This window comes from Salmo salar, chromosome ssa14 (assembly GCF_905237065.1).
Source record: "Salmo salar chromosome ssa14, Ssal_v3.1, whole genome shotgun sequence".
NCBI lineage: Eukaryota > Metazoa > Chordata > Actinopteri > Salmoniformes > Salmonidae > Salmo > Salmo salar.
Genome location: NC_059455.1, coordinates 3,728,421 through 3,747,469, shown reverse-complemented (window position 1 = coordinate 3,747,469; position 19,049 = coordinate 3,728,421). Strand labels below are relative to the sequence as shown.

The 19,049-nt window shown below is 41.1% G+C and overlaps 1 long non-coding RNA gene across 3 annotated transcripts; it reads right to left on the bottom strand.

The window, feature by feature from the left end:
• Positions 1 to 718: 718 nt before the first annotated feature.
• On the bottom strand, positions 719 to 19,049 carry LOC106568637 (mammalian ependymin-related protein 1). Of its 3 annotated transcripts, none has more exons than XR_006758706.1 (6): positions 18,505 to 19,049; positions 17,666 to 17,874; positions 15,364 to 15,538; positions 14,743 to 14,804; positions 14,416 to 14,561; positions 4,408 to 4,619 (listed from the first exon to the last, which is right to left on the bottom strand). It is a non-coding gene; the product is annotated as a mammalian ependymin-related protein 1 (long non-coding RNA). The 3 variants fall into 3 exon arrangements; XR_006758705.1 differs by lacking the exon at positions 4,408 to 4,619 and adding an exon at positions 11,903 to 14,044 and having other exon boundaries at positions 18,505 to 19,045; XR_006758704.1 differs by lacking the exons at positions 14,416 to 14,561; positions 14,743 to 14,804; positions 15,364 to 15,538 and having other exon boundaries at positions 719 to 4,619; positions 18,505 to 18,965.

The following is a 19,049-nucleotide window of genomic DNA, read 5'->3' as shown; positions in this document are numbered from 1 at the left end:
CCAAGTCCGGGGCAGAGTAGCCTAGCGGTTAAGAGCGTTGTGCCAGTAACCGAAAGGTTGCTGGTTCGAATCCCTGAGCTGACTAGGTGATACATCTGTCTATGTGCTTGAACAAGGCACTTAACCCTCCTGTAAGATGCTCTGGGGAAAAAAGCAGCTGCTAAATTATTTAAATGTCTCTCAGCTACATGGGTGGGGTCTTTTCAATATGGGGCCTGGGCACACAAATGCTCCTGGAGAGAAGCATGTATTGATGGCAGTTCTAAAGTCTCCATCAGAGGCCCAGGCTTATGGCAAAGCTCTCATTTTTGGACTGTACGATTGTGCCCCCCCACGGCACTGTTAGTAGGAAAGTTATTAATTTTAACCACATAAATATACTCACATTCATTAAAAATGTAGTATTTGAAACACAAACATTAATTTCCCAACTGCTTTTTCTATAATCCTACAGGCTCTTTATCATTCTCTGTACCTTATATTCCAAAGCATCCACATTATGCATGCCCACCATGGTATTTGGCAGATGCTATTTGAGAACTCATCTGGTTTACAAATCAAACTCTAGTTATCTTATTGCAGAGCACATTGTACAACTGTTTTTAGAAAAGATTGTATTACAAGGTATGCTTTATGTGTAGGCTATGCCATATGTATTGGCTAATATGCAGCTGTCGCTTTTAAACCCTCATTCTAGCATACATGACACACACACATCTTTCTATCTACATGCTTTTATTTGGGTTTCTATGCAAAGTATATGTTTCTTTAAGCCTGCAGCTAGTTACTTGAAATGAGACATACTGTATAATCATGCCAAAACATGATTCAACAATTTAATTAACTGACAGAGAGATGGCTAATGAAAAACAAGTTGACATTTACAGTAGGCTAGTCTGTGACATTGGCTAGCTTTCAATAAATTGGCTAAATTGTCTTCATATCATCAAGACAATTCTTATTGCATGCTACATATTTCAAGTGCACTCAAAAACAGATATTTATCTTTTTTCAGTCTGGGAGCTCGCTAGCTATGTATGTTCCTCTTCATCAGACAGCAGCTCACGTTTTCACAAGAGGCTGTTTACATCATAGACAGAAGCATAGCCTTCATCACGAGGGGTATGTACGGGAGTTCTGATTGGTTTTAAGTTTAGTAGTTAAGCACATTTTCTTAGCGGCTGAGTGTTGGCATATATGTTTTATGAGAAAATGTGTAAGAATTGAAGGGGCCAACAAATTTGTGTCACAAGAATGTTTTACTGTCATATACAAAAAAATATGTTCCTCCCTTAAGGCTTCGGCCAACCACCTATCTGTCCTCCACCTCAACACACTTATGGACCCTTCCCAAATTAATTCGAAGGCAGCAGCTATTCTTCCTGGGGTCCAGCACAATTAAGGCAGTTATACAGTTTTAAAAACATTACAATACATTTCACAACACATTATGTGTGTGCCCTCAGTCCACTACTTTACTACCATATATCTACGACATAAAATGCACACGTGTACATGTGTGTATAGTGTGCGTATGTTATCATGTGTGAGTGTATCTATATGTCTGTGCCTGTGTGTGTCTTCACATATAAGGTGTATTTTATCTGGTTTTTTAAAATCTAATTTTACTGCTTGCATGAGTAACTTCATGTGGAATAGAGTTCCATGTAGCCATGGCTCTATGTAGTACTGTGCACCTCCCATAATTTGTTCTGGATTTGGGGACTGTGAAGAGACCAAATAATTATTATTTTTACTGTGAAATAGCATTGTATCTGGTCAAACACCATTTTTTTCAAAAAGTTTACTTTGGGTTGGTAACAGGCTGATTGGTTGGCTGTTTGAACCAGTAAAGGGTGCTTTAGTATTCTTAGGTAGCGGAATGACTTTTGCTTCCATCTAGGCCTCAGGGCACACACTTTCCTTTAGGCTTAGATTGAAGAGATGGCAAATAGGAGTGGCAATATCGTCCGCTATCACCCTAAGTAATTTTCCGTCCAAGTTGTCAGACGCAGGTGGCTTGTCATTGTTGATAGACAACAATTTTTTCACCTCTTCCACATTCAAGTTACGGAATTCAAAATTACATTGCTTGTCTTTCATAATTTAGTCAGTTATGCATGGATGTGTAGGTTCAGAATTTGATGTTGGCCTGTCATGCCTAAGTTTGCTATCCTTGTCAATGAACAAATCATTGAAGTAGTTGCCAATATCAGTGGGTTTTGTGATGAATGAGCCGTCTGATTCAATGAATGATGGAGCCAAGGTTGCCTTTTTGCCCCAAATTTCATTTAAGGTGCTCCAAATCTTTTCATTATCATTCTTTATATTATTTATCTTTGTTTCAAAGTACAGTTTCTTCTTATTTTGTTCAGTTTAGTCACATGATTTCTTAATGTACAGTATGTTTGCGAATAGGCTGTGCAGCCGGACTTATTGGCCATTCTTTTTTCCTCATCCCTCTCAACCATAATATTTTTCAGTTCCTCATCAAGCCACAGAGAACAGTTTTTACAGTCATTTTCTTAATGGGTGCATGCTTATTAGTAACTGGAACAAGCAAATTAATAAATATGTCAAATTCAGCATCTGGTTGCTCCTCATTACACACCAGAGGAGCAAATATTCTTTACATTTTCAACATAAGAATCACTACAAAACATCTGTTTACATGTTATAGGCTGATATTATTATGGTATTATATGCTTACACGTTTCATTAGTAGTTATATGTCAGGATTACTTCTGTCTGCAATCCCATGTAACATAAAACAAGTTATCTACCCACTTGGCATAGTTCTGGCTACAGTACAGTATCCAGGTCATGATGAGTAATCCCTTCATTGTTGTTATGGAACCCAAGATGGCTACCAGTTAGTCCTTCTAGTTACTCACCTAAAATGGCCTACCGGTGACGTCATAACATCCGGTCGCTTCCTCATACGAATCGTAGCCTCTACCAAGATGTCCATTGTTAGCCAAATCGCATGCTAACTACTAACCCTAATGCAAACTCATCCCTACTGTACATAATGCTGTACCTATAGCCTACTAGCCTAGTGTGCTAGCCTACACTGTATATACTGTGTGCTACTACCCACAGCCTGTGGCCTGCTAACCTAGCATGCTAGCTTTTCTTGTATATCTTATATATGCTAGCCACTAATTGTATACTATGCTAGCCCACCTGTATATACTGTCATGTGTACTACATTTGTTGGCTGCTACAAGCTTCTCTTTGTAAGCCATACTGTTAGCCTAGCTGCTAATACAATACATGCTAGTAGCTCTGTCCATAGTGTACTATTGTGTCCTACTGTGTACCACATTAGCCTATGCTAATACCTGACCATTATAGTACACGTGTCATTCTCATTGCTATTACATAGTCATTAGGCTGTAATGCCATTATGTAATACATGCTCTTCTCTTGTAGACAACCACTACAACACTTAAACTACAAATAGTCTCCTCTTCCCGTTTGCCATGTGTGTGTGTTTGGTAATAAAGTGTGCCTTGTCTCCCTGTCTCCTGCTGGTCATTCTACATCCTCTAACCGGGATGCCGGGACAGTTGGACCTACACCTAAACTGGCACAAGTTGGTAGCACTCTTTTTCAATGGCTTTTATAAACCATGTTCAAGACATGTTATTAGTCAAGATACTTCGTCAATGGAAATGGAAATTGTGCTGATTTGGTGCCGATATGGTGGTCTTCCAGGACCATGTTGGACCTGCTCCTGTAACTGCTACATCTAAATTGGCTCTACCATCACCATGTAGCTTAATGCTGAGAGAACAGGGGTGTATTTCAATAGTCCAAAGGGGCTTCTTCTCCTCAGCTCTTCTCCTTCATTTCTTGCATTGGTCTAAAAAGACAAGATGGGTGTAAATTAAGGAAAAGAGTCAAGGAGACCACAAATCAAAATTGGATATGTAGCTAAATCTGGTGCAACATTTGTTGTGCATGGTCCCTGACAAATGAATTAATAAAATTAGGCAAGGAGAGGAAGCCATTTTAGACAATGGACATTCCCGTTAGATGATGTAGTCCTCCGGGGTGACGTTCCCCTGAGTACAGATCTAGGATCAGCTTCTCCTCCCCCATTTATGGCTCCCGAGTGGCACAGCAGTCTAAAGCACTGCATCTCACTGCTAGAGGCTTCACTACACACCCTGGTTCAATCCCGGGCTGTATCACAACCGGCCGTGATCGGGAGTGCCATAGGTCGGTGCACAAATGGCCCAGCGGCATCCGGGTTAGAGGTGGGTTTGGCCGGGGTAGGCCATCATTGTAAAATAAGAATTAGTTCTGAACTGACTTGCCTAGTTAAATAAAGGTTCAATAAAAAAATGTAAAGTGGGGGAAATGTGAAAACTGAGAGCATGGGGTCAAAGAGCATGGGGTCAAAGGGGAAAGGTGAAGGCCTCAGCAATCGGAGCCCATCCTCTCTGGGCGGGCCGACTGGCAGCTGCTGGGCGGTGTGAAGACTTCCGGGTCGCTGATGCCCAGCTGGAGGTCAAAGAAGCGGGTAGAGGTAGTGATGCTGCTGTTCCTGGCGTAGGTCTCCTGGACAGGGTAGCAGTCCTTCACTGTGTAGACACCCACCCACGCCTCATCTGGTGTAGCAGGAAGGGGTAGGATTAGGATTTACTTTATTGTCCCCGAGGGGAAATTTGTACATTAAAATGTGCTGTTGTGTCTACATAGAATACCATAGGTTCAAAACATGAGCTTCCCCTCCCCATACACACACACACACACACACACACACACACACACACACACACACACACGTGAATCAGTCCATGGCAAGGCTGTGACTCGGTGGTCAGTTCTACATGATTTAAGAAGTCAAACAGTCACAAAGTGGCCTAGTTGGTCTTGCAGTACTGGCGCAGCATTTGACACATATCTACAGTGTCTGCATATGTTTGAATCTGGCCAACTGCCCTTTGACAACCTCCATGACTTTATTTTCAATAAAATCTGAAAATCCCTTAAAATGTATACTTGAAAAAACACTATGCACATGGATATTTTCCACAATAATGCACAATTGTGAGTTAGACATCACAACATACAAATAGGAAACTTTGCAAGGGTCTGTATTCTCAGAGTGGTGAAAACGATCCCATTTCACCAAGAGCCAATTTGCAGCAAGACAACTAGGAAATCGCCACCAGGGGTCAAGTGGACAAAATCTGTGTTGACCATTGTGACTCACATGATGCCGTTGACCTTTTGAAATAAGTTGCTTGTCATCTTCTGACAAGCACTTTGCACTGAACACCCTTAATAAAGGGGATTTTCACCCTGGGGGAATCTGGGCTTGTTTTCATCATGCCATTGTGTGTGTAGATATGGTTGTCCTTGTTCAGTAGAGCTATTGGATGTCTTTCAGTGATGTTCCTATGTTCAGCGGACTCATTGCTAAATATACAAGCTGACAAAATAACTTTCATTTATCTACTGAAACCCATATTGTGTGTTGCTAGCTAACACTGTGTTACAGTGGGGGGGAAATTAAATCATTTTTATGTTTGCTGACTTAGGTAGGTACCCAGCTAATCTAAACTCAGCAATAAAAGAAAGGTCCTCTCACTGTCAACTGCGTTTATTTTTCAGCAAACTTAACATGTCTAAATATTTGTATGAACATAACAAGATTCAACAACTGAGACATAAACTGAACAAGTTCCACAGACATGTGACTAACAGAAATGGAACAATGTGTCCCTGAACAAAGGGGGGGATCAAAAGTAACAATCAGTATCTGGTGTGGCCACCAGCTGCATTAAGAGCTACAGTGCATCTCCTCCTCATGGACTGCACCAGATTTGACAGTTCTTGCTGTGAGATGTTACCCACTCTTCCACCAAGGCACCTGCAAGTTCCCGGACATTTCAGGGGGGAATGGCCCTAGCCCTCACCCTCCGATCCAACAGGTCCCAGACGTGCTCAATGGGATTGAGATCTGGGCTCTTCGCTGGCGATGGCAGAACACTGACATTCCTGTCTTGCAGGAATCACCCACAGAACGAGCAGTATGGCTGGTGGCATTGTCATGCTGGAGGGTCATATCAGGATGAGCCTGCAGGAAGGGTACCACATGAGGGAGGAGGATGTCTTCCCTGTAACACACAGCATTGAGATTGCCTGCAATGACAACAAGCTCAGTCCTATGATGCTGTGACACACCACCCCAGACCATGACGGACCCTCCACCTCCAAATCGATCCTGCTCCAGAGTACAGGCCTCGGTGTAACGCTCATTCCTTCGTCGATAAACACAAATCCGACCATCACCCCATGTAAGACAAAACCGCGACTCGTCAGTGAAGAGCACTTTTTGCCAGTCCTGTCTGGTCCAGCAACGGTGGGGTTGTGCCCATAGGCGACGTCGTTGCCGGTGATGTCTGGTGAGGACCTGCCTTACAACAGGCCTACAAGCCCTCAGTCCAGCCTCTCTCAGTCTATTGCGGACAGTTTGAGCACTGATGGACAGATTGTGCATTCCTGGTGTAACTCAGGCAGTTGCTAGCTGAAGTATATGTTCATTAAAAGTAGTTAAACCTACGCCCCGGTTTGTCATTATACAAGGAACAAACATAACATTGTGTCAGATTGGTAGTCGCTATGACGAGACAGAGAAAATAAAGAAGTAACTCGGCAAATTTCTGCAACGAAAATTGAACATTCTACCACAAGTCAAGTGTCATGAGTAGTCGAAGATGCTAGCTTGCAAGAGCGAGGGCAACGAGCCGCAGCAGCGAGAGTGACAGCAGCGAGAGCGAGGCTGCATTGGAATCTGTTGACAAGCAACATACTGAAATAAGAGAAATTGACACCCTTCCTGTTCTCCGTCATGGATAGACTTAGTTCTCCTACTCCTATGCAGTTAACAGGCAATCTAGCTGACAATTGGAAACGCTTCAAGCAGAGATTCAATATCTACCTAGCAGCCAGTGGAGCAGGGGGAGATGACAAATTGAAAGCTTCCATTTTTCTGCATGTTATTGGAGAGGATGCATTGGACATTTACAATAACTTTCAGCAAGATGATGCAAACTTGACATGGACTCTGCTAATGGCTAAATTTGAGGTTGGTACTTTTGGTTGATACTTTGTACCAAGCCAGAACGTCACGCTTGAGAGATGCAAGTTTCTCTCATGATCAGAATCTGGGAGTCAGTTTTTACCAGTATTTGGTTGAGCTGAACACACTGAGCAAAACGTGTGAATTTGAAAATCTGAAAGACTCACTAGTGAAAGACAGGATAGTCTGTGGCATACTTGATAATGGACTCAAGGAGAGATTGCTGCATGAGCAAGATTTAACTTTGGATAAAGCAGTGAATATGTGTCGAGCAGCTGAAACCACCAGAGCACAAGCTAAAGAGCTGTGCAGGGATGAGACGTCAGTGCATGCAATAAAGAGAGGAGCACCACACACGCACACACACACACACACACACACACACAACGCCTTACAAAACAAAAACAAGCAAAAGAGAGAAATCAAAACACTACATGTGGAAAATGTGGATTTATCCCACAAGCCAAAAAATTGCCCTCCATATGGAAAATCATGTAACAACTGTGGGAAAAATAATAATTTCTCAAAATGCTACAAAGCTGAGGTTACAAAGTAAAAGGTTCACACAGTCAAGGAGGAGATTGAAGAATTATTTGTTGATTCTGTGGAAATATGCAATGCAGTAAAAGCTGAATGGATTGTGCCATTGACTGTGAATGAAACTATAATACCATTCAAGCTTGATATTGGAGCACAGGTAAACCTGTTGTCGCTGGATGACTACAAAACACTGAAGGTGAAGAGCAAAATACACCCGGTGAAATTGAACGTTACTGGTTATACTGGGGAGAACGTACCAGTCAAATGAAGCTGCATAGTAACTTTACAGCACAAAGGAAAACAGTTCAGAGCACAGCTGCTGATCGTAGAAAAAAGTGTACAGCCTATTCTAGGAATAAATTTCATGTGAAAAGCTCAATTTGTTGAAAAGAGTGTATGTAGTGACATCACAGACTGAAAATGACCAAGAATCATTACTGGTTGAGTATGAGGATGTGTTTGAGGGTCTTGGATGTTTACCAGGAGAACACAAAATATGTACTGATGACAAAATTACTCCAGTTGTGTATGCATGCAGAAAAGTTCCATACGCACTGAGGATAAAGCTCAAGGAGGAACTCGGACGCATGGAAAAGATGGACGTCATCACAAAAATGGATGAACCTACAGACTGGGTAAGCTCACTGGTTATTGTGGTGAAAAAGAAGGGCGATCTCAGGATGTCTGGACCCGAGAGATCTCAACAAAGCAATCAAGAGAGAGCATTTCAAGTTGCCAACCAGAGAAGAGATAATGTTGCAGTTTGCTGGAGCAAAGTGGTTCAGTAAGCTTGATGCCTCATCAGGATTCTGGCAAATGAAGCTAGACGATGCAAGCTCAAGGCTAAGCACATTCAACACACCTGAGGGCAGGTACAGATTTCTTTGTCTACCATATGGGATTCTCTCAGTGCCAAAGGTCTACCACAAGACAATCCACATGATCTTCGAGCACATTTCTGGAGTGGAGACCATGATGGATGACATCATCGTCTGTGGGTCCACAAAAGAAGAACACGACACGAGAGTGAGACAAGTGCTGGACCTGACACGGAAAGTCAACCTAAAACTAAACAAGGACAAATGCGAGTTTGGTGTGAAAACACTTACCTTCGTGGGAAACATACTTTCAGAGGATGGAGTAAAACCAGACCCGAGGAACACATCAGCCATCAACAACATGGAGCGCCCGAAAGACAAGGACGACATGAGACGCTTCATGGGCATGATCACCTACCTTGCAAAGTTCATACCTCAACTGTCAGCACAGTCCGCTCCACTCAGATGTCTTCTGGAACAGAAAAATTTATGGGAATGGTCCCATGAACAGGAAAACTGCTTCAAAAACCTAAAAAAGACAATCATAGAAGAGACAGTGCTCAGGTTCTATGATCCAGAGAAAACCCCAAGGATTTCTGCAGATGTGTCACAGTTTGGCCTGGGAGCAGTTCTTCTGCAACAGCATGACAACACATGGCAACCCGTCGCTTATGCGTCCAGAGCCTTGACTAGCGCAGAGACAAGGTATGCACAAATAGAGAAAGAACTACTGGTAAGCACATACGCTTGCTAAAGCTTTCACCAATACGTCTACGGACGAGACTTCAAAGTAGAAACCGACCACAGACCATTGGTGTCAATCATGTCTAAGCCACTGAATGATTGTCCAATGAGAATCCAGAGAATGTTGATCCGACTGCAAAAGTATGATGTGAAGATGATCTATACCCCGGGAAAGTTCATGTTCGCCACCGACACTCTTTCTCGAGCAGTCGACAAGAAAGAGCTTCGACAAAGAAAAACACTGAGATTCAGGCCTATGTTGACATGATCGTAGCATCACTTCCTGTGTCTTCTGAGAGAATGGAGCAGATCAAAAGAGAGACTGCAGCTGACCAAACAATGACAGAGTTGAAAGAAACACTGATAGGTTGGCCCGCACAGAAAAACAACTGTCCAAGGAGAATACATGATTACTGGATGTGCAGAGCAGAGCTCACCGTTGTGGATGACATAGTGTTCAAAGGCAACAAGCTTGTCATTCCCATGACACTACGCAAAGAAATGCTACAGAAAATACACGACGGCCACTTGGGTGAGGAAAAATGCAAACGACGAGCACGAGAAGTAATGTACTGGCCAAGATTGAACCAGGAAATCAGCCAGACCACTGCTTAATGTGAACTGTGTTTGACCTACAGGCCAAAGCAGCAAGCAGAGCCGCTAATGCCTCATCCAGTACCCAACAGACCCTACTACAAAGTTGGAGTTGACCTTTTTGACTGCAATGGCAAAAGTCACATTGTTGTTACCGACTACTACTCAAACTACCCTGAAGTAGCAACACTGCCAACTACCTCCAGCAAAGCTATAATCACCTACCTGAAATCAGTCTTTGCAAGACATTGGGTTGCGTCTGAACTGTACTCGGACAATGGCCCGCAGTTCTCAAGTTCCGAATTCCGATCATTTGCTAACAACTGGGGATTTCGACACAACACCTCCAGCCGCAACTACCCAAGGTCTAACGGCTTAGCAGAGAGTTCAGTCAAAATTGTCAAAGGTCTGATGAAAAAGGCACACAATGGAAAGAAGGATTTCCTTAAAAATCTGATGATCTACCACAGCGCACTGCTGCAGAACGGACTTTCACCTGCACAAATGTTGATGGGACGTCGCATCAGAACCAACCTACCCATCCATGAGGACTTGCTAACACCCACAAATGTTGATAGGACGTCGCATCAGTACCAACCTACCCATCCATGAGGACTTGCTAACACCCAGAGGTGCTCACAAAGTCAAACTCGCGAAGGAAAAACAGAAAGACAAACAAAAACAGCGACACGACGAAAGTGCAAGACACTTACCTGAACTGAAACCTGGAGATCATGTACGACTCCGAGACATCACTACAGGAACCTGGATGCAGCAAGGGTGTGTGCAGAGAGAAGTTGCACCGCGATCCTATGAGATCCAAACGGAGCATGGATCACAACTGAGACGAAACAGAGTGGATCTAAGGCTTCAGCCATTCACTCAAGGGACTCAGGAGGATACTGCTGAAGCGTCAAATGCATTTAGCAATGGACAATTCAGTCAGAACACCCTGACTGACAACACTGTCCAACTGTTTCAGGAAGCACTTCAGCAGAATGACCAAAAAGGACCGTCAGAGCCCCTGAAAGGCTTAATGAGAATTGCTAAAAAAAAATTAAAAGGGGCACCTGGACTGAATGTTTTGTTTATGTGAAAAGAAATAGAGCCACAATAGAGTATTGTTGGACAGACTATATTTAGTTGAAAAAAATAATACATCAGAATATGTTTATTGCCCCTTAAGTGATGAGAGCAATGTAAAAATAAAAATGTTTTTATAATATTTGGGGGAAAGAAATTGTGTGTTATGCACACTACTGAGCCTCATTTTTACTTGTTTTAAGGACATTACATCAAAGGTGGATCAGCCTGTAGTGTGGTTTTCCACTTTAATTTTGAGTGTGACTCCAAATCCAGACCTCCATGGGTTGATAAATTGGATTTCTATTGATTATTTGTGTGTGATTTTGTTGTCAGCACATTCAACTATGTAAAGAAAAAAGTATTTAATAAGATTATTTAATTCATTCAGATCTAGGATGTGTTATTTTAGTGTTCCCTTTATTATTTTGAGCAGTGTAGTTTTCTTTTAAAGGAAGGAAGATGTGTTGTTATGTGTTAATAACATTTAGGCTACATTACCCAGCAGGCCATGGGGGGGCAGGTGGTTTAAGAATGCCTTGCATGGCTAAACTAGGAGTTTTCTAGCTCAAGTATATGTTCATTAAAAGTAGTTAAACCTATGCCCCGGTTTGTCATTATACAAGGAACAAACATAACAGTGACCTTAATTGCCTGTTAGTGTCTTAACGACCGTTCCACAGGTGCATGTTAATTAATTGTTTATGGTTCACTGAACAAGCATGGGAAACAGTGTTTAAACCCTTTACAATGAAGATCTGTGAAGTTATTTGGATTTTTACGAATTATCTATGAAAGACAGGGTCTTGAAAAAGGGACGTTTCTTTTTTTGCTGGGTTTAGATGACAAAATTTGCTAAACAACTACAGGTAGCCATATCTATGACTATAAATAGAAGAGGCATTAAAGTCGGAGCTCTATTGTATCTCCATTGTAAAAGCTCTTCTCTTTTTAGTCGTAGATATGGCTACTAAACAGCAAGCTATAACATTACAACCAGCCACCTAAAGCTAGGTTTACCAGCAAACGTTAGTACATGACTGGAGTTTGCTAGCTAGTTAGCCTGGCACCTGCTAACTTGTTACTATGCACCAGGCCTCCCATTTGTAACTTTTTAGCAAACGTGTAACATCAGCAACTTTAAATAGTTTTACTAGCTAGCTATGTAACATAATTGATGAGGGTTGACATTGGTTATGATTATCACCGTGGATGCATTTCAAAATCACAAATTTATAGGCATGATGCAAGATAGGATTCCAAACAGATGTAAATAACAATTATTAGCTATCCAGCAACTAAGCTAGTTAGGTTTACTAGCTAGCTAACAGTGAGGAGAAACAATAATACATAATAATAATAAATATAATTTAACAGTTGTAAATCTCAAAAACTGATTTTCCTAAGCATGCCTGTTAGACATGACTGTAGCTTGATACTGTCAGCCTACCTACTTCGGTACAGTTGTTTGATCTGGTCACTGTGCAAAGGTTGAGGGTCACGCCATATTTATTTCTATTAGGCTAGATATTGTTCTAAATGTAATCTCTGTGCCTATGCACATGTATGCATGTTCAACTAGTCTACCCAAATGTTGTTATGCTGGCACAGTTCAACTGTCGTTCAAATTGTGCAATGTCTAATTTATAATATATTTTTTGTCTTACAGACCATACCGTGTGGTGCCTGGGATTCTTCTTGGAGTGGATTTTTGGAGAGAAACATAATTAATTTGCCTGCGTGTGTCATTGTAGCAGAACTGTATCCTGTAAAATATATCCCTCTTGATGGATTGGACATTATGTCAGATTTCAAGCAGAAGATGACTCAAGAGGAGCTGAATGGCAGTTTGATCATGACAACACTCCACCTACAAGTGTTCCCTGAACTTACTGTATGTTTCTTTGGAATGGCAATTCCATCATGACCACCTCTCCCATCATCTGCTGATCACCAGTTCTCTTAGCTACAGATTGTTCCACCAGATAATGTGATTTAACCAAAACATTTTGGTATCCCTTAGTGCGAGTTACAGAATAGGTACTGTTTGGTGTAGCACAGAATTTTCTACCAACCTTGCGGTCTTCGTTCTCAATTCGTGGAAACACAAGTCTCATAAAATATCCATGTCCATTCGCAGGGGGTCAGTTTGAATTCAGAAAATGCTCAGTTATTAAAGTAAATACTGATTTTGCTCCATCAAGTAATCCAACCATGTGTACGTCGCCATCTTGTCTATTTAAAGTATTCTCTTATTGATCGACACTGGTTTATGTCATCATGACATGCAGTACTTTAGGGTGGACACGCACCTGTCTCGATCAATTGTTATCTGCTATTATTTTATTACTATTTTATTTAGCAAATGTTTCTGGATTGTGGGTTATGGGCTTATAAGCATTTCACGATAAGGCCTACACTTGTTGTATTCGGCGCATGTGACAAATACAATTTGAAAAGTATTGATTTTAATAACGAAGCATTTTCTAACAGAACAGACATTTTGAGGCTTCTGTTCCCACAAATCGAGGACGAAAACAGCATTGCCAAGCTAAGGTTGGTCGAACATTTCCCAAGCTACACCAAACAGTACCCATCCTGTAAATCCCAGTAATGCACACCAAAAATCTTTGGTTAAATAACATCTGTTGTAACAATCTGTAGCTACAGTTCTCTGCACTTTACTACACCTGAGACACACTGAACTGTACTACACTGTATTTTGGGGGGTATGTTACCAAAAACATTCTTGTTGAATACCGAGTCCTCTTTTTTAGATGCCATTAAATATTGTACATTCCCCTGTATATTAGATTGACAAATAAACATTATTTGGATATATCTGAATGTCTAACATCTGTTTAATGCTATATAGCCCTGTACTGCTTATTTAAATATATTCTGTGAATCCATAAAGGCAGACAAATTTCAAGGATTGATAGAAAATATCTATTTTTATTTTATGGTCCTTTATCCAACTTCGGTACACTGGCAATAGTGTTTGGCATGGTGGGCTGTGGAAGTAGAGCGCTTGTTGCGAATGGTCTTGCCCCGTCTGTAGTGTACAGCCAGCTGGATAAGACTGCCCGAAGTGTGTAGGGCTTGTAGACCTTAACCACCAACTTTTTGGGCTTCTTGCAGAAGGTTTGCTGGTATTGCACATCTCCTGGAAAGAAATGGTTGTGGTGTTACCATTTTACACTTTTTGTGGAAGGGACGTAGAGCAATGCCTTTGTCGGTAAAGGTCTCAACCGATTGAAACGTTTAGAGAGACTAGTGTAGGGATAATGAGGGACATTGGGAGCTGCTTTTCAGAGGAACGATCAGTCAACAAAGTGAATGGGCTGGGGGCCTGAAGAAGGTGTGAAAAGTCTTAGGAGGGAAGTTCTTACACAGTATGTATTGATGAGAATGGGAGATTGAGGATCATTCTTGTAAATAATAGCAGGGGATTTTTGTAGACGTGTCTTTGTATTGTCTTTTGATTATCTGCAGAGAGAAGAATGTGGTGGTTATGTCATTATCTTAATTTTATACCTTTAAGTGTCCCTTGCTCATTTTTGTCCCACAATCTTGTTGTGCTTCACAACCGCAAGGTGTGTCCCCTCCCTCATGCTCGTGTACCCAAAATTCTGCCACTTTGGGGTATTTTTCAGCAGGGCCCGTGGAAGGATTCCAGATAACTTGAGTTGTACAAAAAGAAAAGAGGTAGACTAAATTTATTACATGGTCTGGAAGGTACTCTGTGGTCCTCAGGCTACATCTAACCACCTGTAACCCCATACAAACAATACCCAATTAATGTTTATGCCATGCTTACTGTAAATTAAGCTATCTGCTTGTAAATATTTTTTGCCAACTTACCTTCACCTTGTGCAGAGCTAGGGTTTGGAAACACAGGATGGTGGAATCATATTATGTACCACCTACAACAAAACACAAAACAATACACAATTTAACCACCCCACTAATTTCATTGATCTCTATTAGACTGGCTAGCTTAGCACACCTAACATGGACAATATTGTGAGCTTGCTGTTAGCTAGTTAGCGTGACTAAATTGGCAGCAAGATTGCTCACAAGCTGAAAACCAACTAACCAACCATACACAATTTATACACATTCATCATTATTACCAACACACATACAGTGAGTTAGCTATATTGACAATTCTATTTTTAGTAATGGAGTTTTTTCCAGATGGGTGAAATTGTTGACTATCAGATTGAGTTACTCTTATTTGCTAACGTTAGCTAGTTTACGTTAGCTAACGTTAGTCAAAGATAGAATGAACAAACAAACATGTTTACTCTCCTGAAGGTAGCTACCAGTCTAGTAGTGACTACCATGGCATAGGCGAAATTGAATGACAGTGTGTATCCAAAAGATAGCTAGCTATATGATTTAGCTGATGGCTTTCAGTGTTCAATACAGGACTGTAACGTTAGCTAGCTAATTTACCTAGTCCAGTTAACGTTACGTTACCTCTAATCGAGAATCTTCTGTTTTATTGTGAAGGGAGAATACGATGGTTTCTTCTCAGCTGTCGTCTAAAATGGATTCCCCATCCGTTCAGCCTGAAAATCCCTCTGATAATCTTTGGTCACCGTAAGCATCATTCTTGATAGCCGCAAACCACTGGCAGCATCGGGATAAATCTCTGGCAGGTAGAATGGTGAAAGATATCAAATTTCCGCACTTGTTTGTAATTAGCACAGGCAGCCAGAACAGCATACGGCATGATGACAAACTTATTTTTTTTATTACCTAGAGAAGTTCTGAGATTATTGTGTGTTGGTCGATCAAAGTAAATAACGGCATGAAGCAAGTTTGTGGGCATGCCCCATCTACTTAACGGGGTGGTATCTGCATTCGCTATGAATGCTGGACTTTGCGGTTCACTATGAGCAGACGAATACACAGGAAGTCAAAACTTTCCGATTCTAGCAGTGAAATTAAAATGTACTTCTTCTAGCTTGTGGTTTGGAAAATGTAGATGTTTTTGACAAAAACGTAATGTTGTTAATATAGTAATGACTATGTCGTGGCAGAGCCAAGGGGAAATTCCTCTTTAACGGACTACCCCAGAGGAAGTTGCCGCCACTATTGCATTGCAATTTCCTGTCCTAGAGAGGAAATACATGTTTAGGTTCAACCGAAGAATGATGAAGGCTACTTATACATATTCACAAATTGGGTATGAGAATTTTCACATCGAGTTGATAAACATTAACAAATAGGGAACTGAAAGCTGTCAGTGAAGCTAGCTTGAATGCTAACCTTATCTAGCTATCTATCTTGCTAACATTATCTAGCTAGCTAATGTTATCGGTTGTTGCTTTTTTTTTTACTACACCGAATTCAAAATATTAGCTAACTGGCTCTATGGCTGGTTCTGGAGCTGGATATGTCATAAGCATTGATTTAGGGAATACTTTGCCACACTGGCCTATTGTTATATCCAAAGTTTTTGCATCTTCTATAAATTGCAATGGAGCACATAGTGAAACAAAACTTTAATGATCAAAACCATTCATCTTGGGGCTATGGGGGAGCATATCACACATTTATAAAGTTGTTTATTTTTTTATTTTATTTTAAACAGACTAGCTAAGAAATAAGTGAACAGTTATAAATTATCCAATGGATTATGATAATGTTCTGGTTAAAAAAAATGGTGCAAAAACATACGTTTGCACCCCCTATTTTAAATTTGCTCCATTGCTCAGGTGGCCAAGTGAAACACAAGGCTGTTTGGTTCATCTGAGTCGATAAGAAGAATAACTTTACAGGTGTTTCTGATTAATAATAATCGGGGCGGCAGGTAGCCTAGTGGTTAGAGCGTTGGTCCAGTAACCGAAAGGTTTCTAGATCGAATCCCCGAGCTGACAAGGTAAAAAAAAATGGCCTTCTGCCCCTGAACACGGCAGTTAAACCACTGTTCCTAGGCCATCATTGTAAATAAGAATTTGTTCTTAACTGACTTGCCTAGTTAAATAAAGGTAAAATAAAAAATGCCATGCTGGTGGGTGGTAACATTCAAATAAAACCCAGCCCTGAAACGAAATGTAGGCGGAAAATGATTTGTATATCATAGGAAAAGACACCACATTCACACAGATTTGCAGTTTGGATTTGTCACTCAAGCCCAAATATATCATACTTTGACTTAAATTGTTGTCGTTGACTTAAATCGTTGTGCAACATTATGGGTAAGCTCTCCATTGTTCATCTCGAAAAAGTTGATTTCTACTGGTGTGGGCATTTAACATTGCTCTGTATATGAACATTAGAAAATAAAAGTAAACAAGGAGGCATTTCCTGTTTCTTCTAACTAAGATGGCGTTTGCCAGCCCACTGGTGAGCTTGATGCTTCCAAACATTTATAAACCAACTTTTTGGTCTTCAATGGACCTTCATCAGGGACCTTCACTTCCTTCTAAGTATACAGTTTTTCTACAAGCACCTGGTAACACAATGGAGTGAGTGTAGGAACACCTTCCTAATCTTGAGTTGCACCCCCTTTTGCCCTCAGAACAGCCTCAATTCGACGGGACATGGACTCTACAAGGCGTCGAATGCGTTCTACAGGGATACTGGCCCATGTTGACTCCAATGCTTCCCACAGTTGTGTCAAGTTGGCTGGATGTCCTTTGGGTGGTGGACCATTTTTGATTCACACGGGAAACTGTTGAGTGTGAAAAATACAGCAACATTGCAGTTCTTGACGCACAAACCGGTGCGCCTGTAACCTACTACCATACCCTGTTTAAAGGCACGTACTTACTTTTGCGGGATGGTTTCCTATCTGACCACTCCTGCACCTCGATCATGTCTCCAGGTCCACCGATAAAGTACTGGTCCTCATAGGTGGAGTTCATAGGGATGTCAAAGGGGTCCCAGGCCTGGGTCAAGGGGATCTTAGAACACTGCTTCGTCTTCTGCTCGATCTGGAACAGCAGGCCACTGTTGTACAGGTAGATAAACTCAAAGTATCTGGAGAGTGAGTGCAAAACAAAGGAAATATTAAAATGTCAAGTTTGTAATAATAGGAGAAAATGCATGTGATTTGAATCAATCATACTGTAGCTAGGTAAATAGTAGCTATTCAACATAAGAACCGCAGGGTTGGTCCTTTAACATTAGGCCTATTATATTGCCTTTTGCATTACGGCATTATCATTGATAATAATCAAGTAAATAGATTATTGTTCAAGGTCTATCTATGCTGTGAGAAAAACACTTTTCCTCTTTTGGCTCTGGCTGTTGTCATTTGTTTTACTTTGGCCTATTAGGGGTACGGAGAGCTTATCCAAAAACAGGGCACTGGATCAGCTACTTTCACGAAGGTCAGCAACAATGCTGACTCATAGGTCTGAACATAAATCAGTTCTAGTTCATAAAGAACACATATGCTTATTATTTAAAATATGAATATAAAAACATTTATAGTCTTATTATCTTGGTAAAGGTTCAATATCACACAAAATGTATTTTGTGTGATATAGCGGCCATCATCGGTATATCATCAGTATCCACAATACCTAAGCTTTGTTTACTTGACCTCAGCAGTTGGACAAACGCTATTCATGAATAAAAACGAATGTTTCAAAGTAGCCTGCTTACTTCTGGCATGGTGTATGTTTTTTATTCTGTTGAAGAAGCCTTATTCTGTGGTTCTGTGCATCATACGACACCGAGGCCCGTGTATTTCGCCCAGTGTCGTAGTTGTATTCGACGGATCTGCCCTCCCATTGCAAGGGCGCAAGACAGGGCTGAGCCGGTCGTGCGAAAGCTGTCTCCGGGTAGCTCAAAGCAGGTGCCACCGCTCCCAAGCAAAATGCAAACACGAGATGTACAAAATTAGTCATCCTGGAGATATGGAATTCATTCAAGTGAAGGTAAAAATCATGAACTGTTGATTCCATTTTATATGTGGCAGCAGGTTGATAACACCAGAGTCTTTGATACCCTTACACTCAAATAAAAAGCCCTTTTGTTTTTTCATAGCAGCTCACGCAGTCGCAAATCCGTCCTATGATAATAAACATGTTTGTATAAAAAGGATACGTTTAAGGTAATATTATGTTATATTAATTATTGTAAACATATATAGCATGATATGCAGTCGTACCTTAGAATTTAACAAGCACAGGAACATTTTACATTTT